At 55.5% G+C, this 14,307-nt stretch overlaps 1 protein-coding gene across 2 annotated transcripts in view; it reads right to left on the reverse strand.

The window, feature by feature from the left end:
- PRKCD (protein kinase C delta) overlaps positions 1-1,506 on the reverse strand; it is a 30,488-nt gene extending 28,982 nt beyond the window's left edge. Inside the window, exon 1 of one of the 2 annotated variants that reach the window (XM_043886433.1) lies at positions 1,227-1,506. The gene's annotated coding sequence lies outside the window, so the exon portion shown is untranslated. The remainder of the gene's footprint in view (positions 1-1,226) is intronic. The other variant, XM_043886432.1, reaches the window with a different exon arrangement.
- Positions 1,507-14,307: the final 12,801 nt, after the last annotated feature.

Raw genomic sequence — 14,307 nt, forward strand, 5'->3', positions numbered from 1 at the left:
TGAAGGCTGTATGTATTCATGGTTAGCGGGTCACCATGACATAGCCAGTGTGCAACACAGGACCCTCCAGGCACATGGGCACACATCCCAACACATAGAGGGGAGTCTGGTGACAAAACACCTAGTCCATACATAGCTGCAAAGAGCACAAAGAGCTTCAGGACCCCCAAACAGACATACACACAGGCAAGTCACACATGTTTAAAAGGACACACAGGAGCAAGTCCCAGACCCGGGAAAAAAACATACAAGGAGACACAGATATACAACATACCTACGTGACAGGTACAGGCAACCGAGCACAAGACGACAAGGTCCAGGCGCATAGCGTAGGGGCCAGAAGGGAGAGGAATGTCCCCCTACTCACTCCAAATCCTTCTCACCGGGTTCAAGTGGGGGCTCAGTGGGCTCTGCCCTCCCTGACAAGGACGAAGAGGGGAGTTGGGGAAGCGGGGCAATTCTGTCTCTTGCCTCTTCACCTCTCCTCTCCTCCACCCCTTCCCCTCTCCTGGCTGGGCCCCTAAAGGGGAAGCATCTGGACTGGGAAGGGACCACCGGAGGAGGGGGCGCAGGGGTAGGACGGAAGAGGGGGGATGGTGGAGTCTGGAGCCACGCCCAGCCCGGAGACAGATGGGGAGAAAGACACAGAGAGTGAAAGAAGAGAGCAAGCGACGAGGAGGCGCCGCGGCGGCTGGGCCGGACAGGGTTCCAAGGCGCGGGAGGCGAGGCCCAGTGGATAGCCTGGTCTCAGCCCCGTGGTAGAAAAGAGGCGGCGGCAGGGGGCGGCGAGCGTGGGCCGGGGGCGCAGCTCCCAGAGGACAGGATCTAGGGGGTGGCGGGAGGCAGGGTTGGATGGGGTGATGGGGAGCCAGGAGGGCGAAGGGCAGACAGATAGGGACCAGGGAGAGGCGGACGGGGAACACTAAGGGAGTGGGGACGGATGGACTGATAGAGAGCTCGAGAAATTTGGAACTGAGGAGCGGACCCTCAGAGGCGCTGGGGACATTTAGCGTAGAGAGGGGCCGAGAGCAGAAGGATGAGAGCCCCTCGGCCCCCACCACTGGACAAAGGGCCAGACAGACGGACAGGGTTACGGAGGCACCGGCGGGACTTTCGTCGGCCGGAGCTCAGTTTCTTAGTTTTGGAAACGAGAACCGGAGCGGGGAGGGGAAGGGAGGGACGGCGCGCCCTCGGGGCAGCCCGATCCTACGGCGGCCCGCACTCACCTCCGGGCGCAGGGCCAGGCGCCTGGGGTCGCGGTGGCTGGGGTCCGGCTCTCGGCGCCGCTCGCGGGAGCGCTCCCGGAGAGGGGTCGGTGGGCGCCAGACCCAGACGGGCCCGGCGGCCGGTGAGTTACCACCCGGGCCTCGGCGCAGCGGGCGAACGCCGGGGGTCGCTCAAGAGATCCCAGGTCCGCCGCCTCCCGCTCCCGCGCAGCGGCACACGGAAGTGCAAGGGGGCGGGGCGGTGCGACCTCACCCAGGTGCCGGCCCCAGTCTCGGCCCGCCCCCGCCCTGGGCCCGCCCCCACGTAGGCCCGCCCCCCCGAGGCCCCGCCTCCGCCGGCCGCCCCCGGGGGTCCAGCCGCTCTGCTTCCCCAGGCCAGCCACTCAGTGTCTGTGCCTCTCCGCTGGCTCGAGCACCCCGCACCCACTAAGGGCACGAACGGGCCCTCAGAAGGGGCCTCACTTTACTGAGGGCGCAGAGGCCCGGGGGGCGCTTTCCCCACCCTACGCCCCGCACAAGGAGCCGGGGAGGCGACGGCGGGGGTTCCCCAGTTCCTAGCGCTGGCGCCCGGGACTCCCTGCCCGCCAGCTGGCCCGCCTCACCGGGCCTTCGCTCTTTCTCTTCCTGTTGGCTGGAGTGCGGACGCGGTCGGGCTCGGTGCCCGCCGCCAGGCCAGCTAGTCCCGGCTCTGTGCCCGGAGACGAATGGGAAGACTCCAGGGCCGGAGGCTCTAGTCGGTCCGCCGGTGCTGGTCAAACGATTCTGAGAGCAGCTCCTGCCCTGATTCATGAGTATTCCTCCCCCCGCCCCTGCTTTTCAGAGTTTCCCATCGCCTCTGGGAGGCTCCTGAGCTTCCTTTCAAGTTCTAGACTTAGAACTTGATTATCTGGCATAACTCATTCATTCATTCATTGAGTATCCTCTGGGCCTCAAGTCTGGAGAGAAAGGCCCAGGGAATCCATTCCTTTGCCCCCAAATATCAGAAAACATTCCATAACGATTCCATACTTCCAAAGAAATGTCAGTTTCCAGAGGAAAAGAAAAGGGTTCCAGTTCCAGACCTATCCTCCTGGGGAATCACCTAGAGGTCATGCGGACAGCCTGGACAGCTCTTTCTAGCTGAGACCTAAGGGATGAAAATGGGAGACAATCCCTGAGGAGGCCTGAGCTGATCAAGGGGTCCATGGCCAACACAGGCCATGGCCAAGACATTAGTCTTCTCAAGGAGCAAGTGCTGGCAGCTGTTAGAATGGAATGGGCTTGTGGAGGAAATGGATGGGACATAGTGGCTGATGAGAAGAGAAGGGCTGGATAGGGCCAGAAGAGCTGTCATGTTGCTCAGGTGGGAGGACCCTAGGTTGGGGAAGATGGGTGGGAAGAAGGGGCCAGACCTTCTGGGTTACAGGGCTGTGGGGATGGTGGGGGGAAGGGTTGTCTAATGACACCTCCAGGGATGCAGAGCCCTGGCCAAGATGTGAATCTGAACTGTGTGTGTGTGTGGCAGGGGTGTGTCTGAGCTGGAAAGAAAACTACTATTGATACAATGATTTTTCCCACACATGGCAGGGTGGGGATGAGTGCTATTCTACATTCCAGAAGGAAGACCTAGTTTGAAAACTGCTTAATGTCTAAGTTCCCAGCTCTGATGCCTGTCCCTTACCCACTGGGGTAGGCTCTGTTCACCAAGATGGACCCTTCAGGTTGCACTGGACCATCATTTAGGAAAGAAATCTTATACCTTACTGCTTACAACCAATTTTTTGTACACACTGTTCCCTGGGCCTGAATGTCATTTCGCACTCACTCCCAAATCTCTACCTGTCTTGGTTGTGTCCATTCAAATGTCACTCCTCCCTGATGTCCAGCGGTGAATCCATGGGACTTCGTTGAGCTAAAGGACTCTACTCATCAGTGTTTTTTGTGTCCTAGTCCCCACCCCCACCACATGACTTACTTGGGCTTGAGCTAAAGAAAAGGTGAGCAAGATGAGCTTCAGGTGACTTTTGCTCACCTGGAATCAAGTTTCCTCTCTGGCTCCTCCCTCCAGGTCCACAGTGGCCAGCTGAGCCTCTCCCTCAATGTCAACAATAGGCCCAGCTGGTGCCAGGGACCACTGGAAGGAGGGCAATGAGGGCTGCCACTTGGAGATTTCTAGGTCCAGCCACCAGACCTTTGCTCCCACACTCTGAGGTTCACCTTGGAAAATGGAAAAGAAGAATAATGGCCAACACTGACAGAGCTGCCCCAGTGACAGGTCGTGTGCTGGGTACTGGATCTGGGCAACCTGATCAGACCTTAAGACCCTTCACAGTGAAGGCCACTATTAGTGCCACTTCTGGTGATGAGTAAACTGAGTCTCAAATCCACCTGCCCAAGGAGACACAGCTAGTAAATGGCAGAAGTGAGATTCAAACCAAGGTCTGCCAGGCTCCAAAGTCCATGTTTTACATCAGGGGTTCTCAGTCTCAGTGCTAACCTTTGGGTCAGATCATTCTTTGCTGTGGGGGCTGTTCTCTGCACTGGAGGATGTTTAGCAGCATCCCTGACCTCTACCCACTAAAAATGTCTCCAAAAAAGGGAACCCTCCTACACTGTTGGTGGAAACGTAAATTGGTGCAGCCACTGTGGAAAACAGTATGGAGGTTTCTTAAAAAAAAAAAAAAAAACTAAACTAAAAATGAAATAAAGTTGCTATATGACCCAGCAATCCCACTCCTGGGCATATACCCAGATAAAACTATAATGTGAAAAGACACACACACCCCTATGTTCAGAGCAGTACTATTCATAATAGCCAAGACATGGAAAAAACCTAAATGTCAGTCAACAGATGAATGGACAAAGAAGATGTGGTACTTATGGAATACCATTTCTGCTTAGTTGCTAAGTCGTGTCCAGCTACAGTCGTGTCAAGGACTGTAGCCAGCCCAGCTCTTCTATCCATGGGATTTCCCAGGCAAGAATACTGGAGTGGGTTACCATTTCCTTCTCCAGGGAAACTTCCCGACCCAGGGATCGAACCCATGTGTCTTGCACTGGCAGGCAGGTTCTTTACCACTGAGCCATCAGGGAAACCCACATATGGAATACTACTCAGCCATAAAAAAAGAATGAAATAATACCACTGCAGCAACAAGGAGACGGACCTAGAGATAATCATACTAAGTGAAGTAAGTCAGAAAGAGAAAAACAAATACCATATGATACCACTTACACAAGGAAATCTAAAATATGGCAAAAATGAACCTATCTACAAAAGAGAAACAGACTCAACAGACATAAAGAACAGATTTGTGGTTGCTGAGGAAGAAGAGGGATGAGGGAAGGATGGATTGGGAGTTTGGGATTAGCAGGTGCAAAGTATTATATACAGGATGGATAAACAGCAAGGTATATAGCACAGGGAACTATATTTGATGTCCTGTGATAAACTATGATGGAAAAGAATATGAAAAAGAATATACATACATACATGTGTGTATATATATATACAACTTATATATATATATATATATAAGCTGTACAGCAGAAATTAACACAACATTGTAAATCAACTATCCTTCAATAAAATAACATTTGAAAAAAAATGTCTCCGTCTACAGTCAAATGACCCCTGCGGGCAAAACCACCCTTTGTTGAGAACCACTACTTTAGAGCAGGGTTAGTGTTTCAGGAACAAGGATTTACAAAGTAGACATCAGGAAGCACTATCCTTGCCCTCAAGATTATGCAGACTCGGGAACTCAGGGGCTGCAAGCATACACTGGCCTCAGCCAACCTTTCCCCCCTGGAGACTCCAAGGGAAGGCAAGATGTCCTCAGAGAAGGTGGAGGGGCTGAAGCTCTGCAGGTCACACTGTGGTCAAGGCAGAGATGGGATGCAAGTGGGCTCCCGTCTACGCCCTGGGATCTAGGACCCAGGGAATCCAGGCCAGGCTGGGCTGGAGTGGCTCTGCACGTTGGAGTTGCCCTCTGGTGCCACACTGGATGCGCAAGGGCATGGTCCAGATGAGCTTGCTTCTATGCCCCCATAACCTGACTGGTACTGACTTTAGTAGGGCCTGCTGAGGCTTGGGAGCAAGCCTGGGCTGTGTCACATGCTAACTGTATGACTCTGACAGGTGACCACACCTCTCGGATCCTGAGGTCTCACCTGTGAAATGGGCTGATGACAAACCACCACTTTGGGGGCTAAGTGTTGTGTGAGAAGATGTGCGTGGAGTCTCAGCCAGGGTGGACACCTGGTGAGGCTCAGCTCACCTTGGCCACAGCACAGGTAAGGTCACTTTGCCAAGTCACAGGCTGTCAGGCTTGGAAGAGTCCTCGATACCCTCTCATGACATGGGGCATAAATCCCCAAGAACGGCTGGGTCCACAGCAGCCACCCAGAAGTGGTACTTTCCCTTGTTCCCTCTCTAGGTTTGCAGCCAAGGAAACAGGCCCATCAGAGGCAGCACTGAGCAGCCAGCCACCAGACTCCCACCCCCAGCATCCACCCTGTTCCCCTGAAGGCTCCCGGAGGGTTAGTCCAGAGGAAGGGCAGCCTGACCCCTGCAACCACTACGCCACGGAGGCCACGAACCCTGGAGGCCCTCAGACCCCTCCACAGAAAGTCCAGGACTCAGCCAAGCAACCTGGAAAGGACCTGGACATCCCTCAATCTCTGGGGGCGGACTGTCCACCTGAACTGGCAGGAAGGGGTCCCTCACTTGAGCCCTGCCAAGAGATGGTCCTTGATCTAGCCTCTCTGCCTCTGCTCCCTCTCTGCCCTCTCTGTATCACCATCCCTCTCCCTGGGGCTTTGGCTGCCAGCACCACCCCCATCACACCCAGAGCACTAGGCTGGCCAAGGGAGAGTGGGGCTCATGTTTCAGGGTTAAGGAGGCCAGGCTAGCAGAGATGGTGCTCCTGCAACTTTTAGGGATGGCAGAACCTGGATGGATCCTGCTGGGTCTAGTCCAAGTGAGAAGGAAACTTGGAACATAGTCCAACATGTAGCAGTGCCTCAGGTCACCGAGATGATTGTGGCGGATTTCTGCCTCAGACACTGGGTAGTAAGGGCAGAGGCCTTGGGGGTAGTACCAAATGGCAGGAAGTGCCACATTAGGGGCCTGGAGGGGCCAAGTTTACACCCTAACTCCACCCTGGCCCTATGTCTTAACTGTGCCTCAGTTTTCTCAACTGTGGAATGGGCAAGATAACAGTAATACTGGCCTGGTGGGTGGCTGAGAAGATGGACAAGATCAAGCTTGCCGGGTACTCGGGGAGCAGAGCTCAATCCATACTGGTGTTAACCGGGAAAGAGTTAGTGAGGCCAGCTAATGGTCCACAAGTTCTGTCCTCAATACATCTGTGTTTGGGTGGAACTCGCAGACAAGGCGAAGGTGCTTTCTGGGAGTTCAGGGCTCAGGGCTTTCCTGGGGTCCTTACAGGGTAAGCAGCCCCTGGACTACCCCGGTCCTGCTCTGACCACCGCATAGCCGCTGCTCTTCTGGGTCTGCTCTTCCGCCTCCTCTACCCCTCTGCCCACCAAAGGGGCGTGGGTGGGTGTTGATGTTGTCAGGGGCAGCCACAGAGTAACAGATATTCCCTGGCAAGGAGACCCAGAGGAACTCCCAGCTTTCCAGCACCACCCCTACCTCTCCCATCACCCGCACACAGCAGTACCCTCGGCCGCTAAGATCTGCCAGGTCTCACTCTAGGCTCTGACACTGGACGAGTCGGGGGTGGTAGGGGGGTCCGTCACCACAGGGCGTGAAGGGCCGCGGGCTTCATCAGCTCCCTGGCTTGCTCACCTGCCTCAGTCTCCCTCCGCAGCGGGCAGCTCACCAAGCCCGGTGTGGCGGGTGGGAAACAGGGACCGCGGGTAGGAGCGGCCCTGAGCTGACAGGGTGCCAGAGCGACCGCCAGGCACACCCCCGACCCCACCCCGACAGTTTCGCCCCCAGCAGCGGCCGCCGCGCACCCGGCCCCGCCCCGCCTGGCCCCCGGGAGGCCTTTCTCGGCCGCGGGCAGAGGCTTCCGCCCCGTCACGTGACTCAGGCCCGGCTATAAAAGACCCGGCTCTATTCCCGGGTCGGGCCGCCACCTGGAGGCTGGGCTGGCGCCGCCTCCTGGGCCGAGGCGGCGCCCTCTCGCCCGTAGCTGCTGGCTCGGTCCTGGAGAGTCAGAGAGACTCGGACACGCCCATTTCATGGATGGCGTAACCGAGAGCCTGGGCGAGAGTGTTGTCCAAGGCACCTCAGCCTGCTGCCTGGCTGGGAGGACAGGGGGCTGGATGTGGGATGCCAGGTGGGGACGGGGAGTCACAGAAACCTAGAAAAGAAATGAATGACACGTATTGGCTGTTCTGATGAAAAATAGAGCAAGTTAAGGAAAATAAAGACAAGTTTACAGAGATAAGTAAAAATTTGTCGTTATTGCACGGATAATTTCATCTCTTCAGACAGACCTACACTCCACACTGTCGTTGCATCTTAAAAATTGTCTTACTGGAAGGCACAATCAGGGCAGGCTTCCTGGAGAAGGTGGCTGTGTGGTGGTGGCAGAGCAGTCTGGGGCTCAAGACCCCTTGTTCATTTTACCTTGATACCAGGATGAGGGATCCCAGTCTCCTGACTAAGCTTCACCCAGGGTTTGCCAATAGCGCTTGGCAAGGCTGTAAGCAGGGGCAATGAGCAGTGCCTGGAGAGAAGTGGTTAGGCCAGTTGGACCAGCAGAGCCTGAGCAAGGTGCCTGCACAGCCAGCACCTTCCATTCTGACTCCTCCAGGAATCTGAGAGGCACTGGGGCGCCAGGACACCCCTTGCAACTCACCCGCCATCCCCCACCCCCCACGCTCCTCCTCAAGGCCACTGCTCAGGTTGTACTTTGCACTTAAAATACCATTCCATTAAGCTCTTAACCATCTAACAAGACCCCATCCAAGAGGTCCTCCTCTAGATTCCTGTCTCTAACTGAGGAGGGTCTCTGCTTCCTATGAGCTCTGCCCTCACCTCCATCCCACTACTGGCGCAGTCCAGGGTCTTTCCTGGGGCACTGACCACATGTACAGAGGGTCCACAGTAGGAAGAACTCACATGCCGTTTCCACACTAACTGGCTGTGTGACCTTGAGCAAATGTCAGCTATCTCTGAGCCTCAGTTTCCTCATTTGTAAAATTTGGAGTCCTTGAGGCTGCTCTGAGGATGGATTGAAATGTTGGTTGCAGAGGGTCCAGACCTGCGCCCAGCACTGGAAACAGGCAGCTGGGCTGTTCGCGTCTGTCTCCCCAGGCTCTTAGCTCCCTAGGCAGACACATGCCTCCTCGTCAATGTCCAGCAGCCTGCAGTGGAAAGAGACAGGTTGGCAGGGAGGAGCCTCCCCAGGAAGCTGAGTCTCACCCTTAGGCTACTTGCCCACCCTACCACTTTCACATGCCTTGTCCTTGCCTCTGCCCATAGGCTTCTGCAGGCACAGGCTGAGGCCATCTTGGCCACTGTGGCTGGGCAGGTGGCCAGGCTATTGGACAGGACTTAGACAGCAGGATGGTGAGCCACTGGGGCTAGAAACACCGCCGGTTCCCAGGCCAGCCCCTCAGGGTCTGTGGGCACCAGGCGGTCATCCCAGGGCAATAGAAGGAGGAGATCCAGAAGAAGGCTGAAATTTCCAGATGGGGGTGACATTTGGGTCAAAGGCTGGGATATATAATTTAAACCCTCAGGTTCAGGCCATGTGGGACCCCTTACACCCTCACTCTAGACAGGAAGAAGGGGGCATGAGGACCCAGGCTAGCTGTATCCAGGTGCACCAAGTTGCCCCAGGTGGGCACTGGAATAGGGGCCTCGAATCACAGGGAGATCTGAGGACCCTGCTTGGGAGCCTTGCAAAGAAGATGAACTAGACTTTCAACTTCAGGAAGAAGATCTGGTGGCTTCAGACGCAGGGGCACCTGGTGGTTAAATCTGGGCCACAGGCTTCTGGGTTCCCCTCCCAGCTCAGCCTTCTCTGCTTGTGTGACAGCTGGGCAGGTGGCTCAGCTTCTCTGAAACAAGATGAAGGATGTTAACAGCTCCAGCTCTCAGTGGCCATGAGGGTTAACTGACCCAGTGAGGGTAAGGAGGAGGCCACAGGCTTCCCTGTCACATCTCTCCCCACTCCTCAGGTCTGCAGGCAGACCTGCTGGAAGCATGGACAGGCTCCCACAGTCGTAAGGTTCTGCCCTGATACTTTCCTCTCTTTATCCCTTGGCCAGGAGCCTCACTCAGGCACCATGGTGAGTCCCCTGATTGCTGTCTAATTGCTTCCACCTGGAGAGACTAAGCATTCTGAGCCCATCCCACAGATGAGAAAACTAAGGCTCTGGTGCATCCCTGGCCAAGGCCACACAAGGCCAGGGTTGTTGGAAGAGACTGAGGCATCAGTCCAAGGCCTTGCCTGTCCGCATGTCCTATAAAAAGGTTCCTGACCCTTCCCTAGACAAAGGCTGGATGTTGTGGTGGGAGACAGCTCTGCTGCCCTCCAGTTGGTTCTGAGAGGGGCAGATTCAGGACAATTTCTCAGGACACTGGAACAGGGGTAGCTGTTTTGTCTGGCCCGGCTGAGCCCAGAGGGCATCTGGGACTTTGGCCAGTATCCCCACCAGAGAAAGAGATGGAGTCCAGGATGACTGGGGGTGCTGGGCACCTGTTTTTCTCTGCCTGGCCCGGATGCTGGATGTGAGAGGTCACATTCTTGGGTGACTGCCCTTCAGGGTTCCCTCTTCCCTCCCACGTGCCTGTGGGGTTCCAGTCCACAGTGCAGCCCAGGCCCCTGAGCCTGAGCTCCCTGAAAAGGGCCTATCCTTATAGGTGGTTTTGGAAGGCAGTGGCTGAGCTCAGGAGGCCCAAATCTGAGACCAGGAGTCTCCTGGCCACTGGGGGCTGGTTTCTTGCAGTGTGACCTTGGGCAAGTCATTTCCCCTCTCTGGTTTCATCTTCCTTATCTCTCACTGGGGTTGTTAATACCCCTCAGAGGCTCAGGGAATGTAGACAGAGGAGGTCTAGCACTGGGCCTAGATCAGAGTGAGCTCTCAGTAGATTACTGCTATTTTTGTTATATGATTTAATATTATCAGGATGTGTTTAGGGGTGGGAGGGGAAGCTTACACGGCCTGAAGTCCTCTGCATAAAACCTAAGGCTCTGGGACTTCCCCAGTGGTCCAGTGGCTAAGAGTCTGCACCTCCAATTCGGGGGGCCCAGGTTCAATCCCTTGTCAGGGAACTAGATCCCACACACCACAACTAAAAGTTCCCACATGCCGCAACCAAGACCCAGTGCAGCCAAATAAATAAACAAATTAAAGTGAAAGTGTTAGTCGCTCCATCGTGTCCGACTCTGTGACCCCATGGACTGTAGCCTGCCAGGCTTCTTTGTCCACAGAATTCTCCAGACAAGCATGCTAGAGTGGGATGCCATTTCCCACTCCAGGGGATCTTCCCAACCCAGGGATCGAACCTGAGTCTCCTGCACTGTGGGCAGATTCTTTACCATCATAAACAAGTAAAAAAAAAAAAAAATATATATATATATATATATAAAACTTAAGGCTCTTAGAAGCTTAATACAACCATCTCATTTAACTCCCCATTAACTTCCCATCGTATAGATGGGAAACTAAGGTCCCAAGAGGCCAAGTAACTTGCCTAGGTAACCAGCACAGACTCCAACAGAGCCTGGAATAGAACCGAATTCATTCATTCTCTCCAGCAGTCGTTTAGCAAGCACCTACTGTGTCCCTGAGCCTGTACTAGAGCTGAGGAAGCAAGGATGGCTCCACCACAGGGTGCCCCTGGCCTGGGCCAGAAAGGACAAGGAGGGATTCCTTCTCGGACAGTGGTGAGGAGGCAGAAGAGGCACTCACAGCTGAAGCAAAGACAATGTCCAAGACCAATCCTAGGAACATCGCGGTGAGCCTGGAAGGCTAGAGCAGGGGGTGCACAGGGGACTCTAGGGGTCAGTGGGGGATTCACATTCTCAGGGGTTGTGGATGCCATGCAACGGGTGGACCTGCATTTGGGCCCTGTGCTAAAGACAATGGGAAATGAAGATTTGGGAAAGGCACTTTCCGGACAGAAACTGGAGGTGAGAAGATTGGGAAGACAGGCATTCTAGGTAGAGAAGAGGGCAGGGATGTGGAGGCAGGCCCGGCTGCAGAAAGCACCTTTAAATGATTGAATAAGTGCAGCATGGACTTTATCACTCATGCTGCCCTGTGGGTCCAAAACGGTAAGGATCGGAGTACCCTGCGCCGTCCTGCTGATGGCACCTGTAGGGCAGGGGTGGACACATAGAACCAATGCAGAGCCCTCCGCCCACCCACCACACGCCCCTCGCCCACTGCTGCCAGGCTGATGACAGCCTGCTCCCTGAGGACAAGGTTTGCCACATGAAAGGGCACACAGGTGTGGGTCCAGGGACACTTCTCTGATCCTTGCCCTTCTGCCCTTTGCTCTGTGAGCTTGGAGGCGCAGCCCTGGGACTCTGAGCAACAGACTCAGGGGTGAGAGTGTGGGTATGTGTATGGGGTTCCTGCACCACCTCAAACACCCTTCCTTTCTTTCACTATTTGTTTTGGAACCTTTGCCTATGGGTCTCTGGGCTCCCTGGTGTCATGGTTCTGGCACGTGACCTTGTTGGTGCCTGTAGGGTTGAGCTTGTATGTCTTTGTTCTTTCCCTAGCTGTAGGGCCACATCCCCTTGAACCCATGTCCTCTCCTCCTGACCCCTCCTCATGCCTCCACACACATGACTGCCATACCATGAGGGTCAGGCACACTGTAGGTGCTTAGTGAAGACTGGCTTTCCCGGGGTGGCACCCCAAGCCCAAGCAGTACTCAGCAGCATCTGTTCACCGCATTTGTTGGCTTCCTCTGGGTCTCCACAGGGCAATGGGGCCGGGGGGAAGCAGCCGGGGAGCCCCTTCCCCAAGGAAGTCAGGGTGGCTGGGGCTGGCCTGAGCCTCTGGGGCTCTCTGTCCTGTACCCCAGCCCTGGAAGCCCCTCTGTGGAGCCAGGGACACCCCAGCCCTGTCCTGGGGAGAAAGATACACTAGGTGGGGATGTGCCCAGAAGAATCAGTAGCAGCAACACACGATGAAGCAGCTCAGGGTAGACCGGCCTCTGCTGATGCCCGGGAGTGCCCGAAGCATTCAGATGCAGGATCCTCTCCACAACCCCAAGCCTGACTCCTGGAGCCTCCACCTCTTGCTGCTTTAAGATGAGGAAGTTTGGGGTGAGAAGTCACCATTACTTCCTCCCTCGTCACCCTGCAATTGCTGATATGGTTGAGTGGACAAGGTCCTGTGAGAGGCCTGGAGCGTGGGAGAGCCAGAGGGTGCAAGTGCTCACGGCGGCGAGTGGAAGGTCAGGCTCCAGCCAAGCAAGGGTGCATGACCTCCAGAGATGGCTCAGGCTCAGGCTCCGGGTTTGCCCTTGAGGCACCACCATTCCCAGCCACCACTGCAATGACCAGCAACTGTCCTCGTAAAACCAAGGTCTGGGTGTCTGAGGGGAGGAGGGAGAGGGGACAGTGGCTAGGAGGACAAGGATGGAGCATGCACTTTGGGGCCTCAGCATCCTTCACGTTCTGGCTTCACACTGTGTCCAGGAAGCCCTGGAGAGCTCCCCATCAACTCTCCTGGCTCCCCAGAGTAGTCTTTGCTCCTGGGCCTGGGCAGAGGTGGATCTCTGGAGACTGTGGGGGGTCTTGAACTCTTGGCACTCAGAGGTCAGCCTCCTTGGAAGGGTCTCCTCCCCAAAGAACTCAATCTCCATCTGTGTTTCATAGTGGCCAGCAGGTGTGGGGCTGCCCAAGGGCACTGACTGGGCAGTAACATAAAACTTGACAATGGTTTCCCCACCCAGTGCCACAGACCTCTGCTGGAAGGTAATTATAGATGGCCTGGGATGGTTGACTCTGCCCACAGCCCAGAGCTCAGTGGGCCCAGAGGCCTCAGGGCTGCACAGAACCTCTGCCTGGCCCATCAGACTCTGCCCCAGGCCTTCAGGTTCAGGACATCCCAAGTCCCCAGCCCTCCATCAGCCTTGATGCCTACCAATCTTAGAAGAGGTCCCCCAGGAGTCCAGGTGGAATCAGGACTCTGCAGAGGATGCGGTAAATCATAACAGGAACAATAACTCTAACCCTCACATATCAAGTATTCACTACCTACCAGACCCTGAACTAACCCTTAATGTTTATTAACTCACAATCTTTCCACAAAGCCTTTATGATGTGGGGACCATCGTTAGCCCCATTTTACAGGAGAGGAAACTGAGGCCCACAGAGGCAAAATGACATGCCAATTCTCACACAGCTAGGATGCGGCCAGACTGAGCCTCACATCCCAGACTACTCCGAATTCCAGACCAGAGCTCATAGTCACTAGGCCAGGCTACCCCTAAAGTCACAGGAGCAGTTGGGGGTGGGGGAACAGTTGGTAACTGGTCTGGGTGAAGTCAGATGAGCGATGGGTGTGGAGGTGTTGGTTGCTAACAGGTCAAGGGCACAACACCCCTTCCGGAGGCTTGTTCCCCAGCAGTGAAGGCTTGTGCAGACCTTTCTGTGTGGCCTCACAGGGTGGGTGTCCAAGGGGCAATGAGAGGCTCAGGGAACCAGGGTAGGCACACACAGGCTGCCCCACCATCGGCTCTCTGGGCCTTGTCCCTTCCCCAGAAACCTGCCCAGGTTCTCCCATCCCAAATGGAGCATCGTGCCTGGCCCCACCTGCTCTGGCTCCACCAACATTATTTCCCCACAACCTGGGAAGCTATGAGAGGGAGGGGCTCTTGCAGGAGTTGCATCCGGTACCCCTATGTGCCCCTTGCATTGCCCCAGGCCCAATGGGGATGCCTGAGTCTGCCAGACTTCATAGAAGGCTTGGGCCCCACCTTCTGCAGCACAAAGTGCCACCCCCTGGGTCCTTGCCAAGATTTATCTCTGGAATTTGCCTCTGAAAACTCTTGGTTATTGCTGACTGGTGAGGGCAGAGCTGTGCCTGGGTTCAGGATCTCAATCCATACTGCCCAGAAATTCTCCTGCACATCTAACTTCTCACTTACTGT

The sequence above is a fragment of the Cervus elaphus genome, chromosome 24 (assembly GCF_910594005.1).
Source record: "Cervus elaphus chromosome 24, mCerEla1.1, whole genome shotgun sequence".
Classification (NCBI taxonomy): domain Eukaryota; kingdom Metazoa; phylum Chordata; class Mammalia; order Artiodactyla; family Cervidae; genus Cervus; species Cervus elaphus.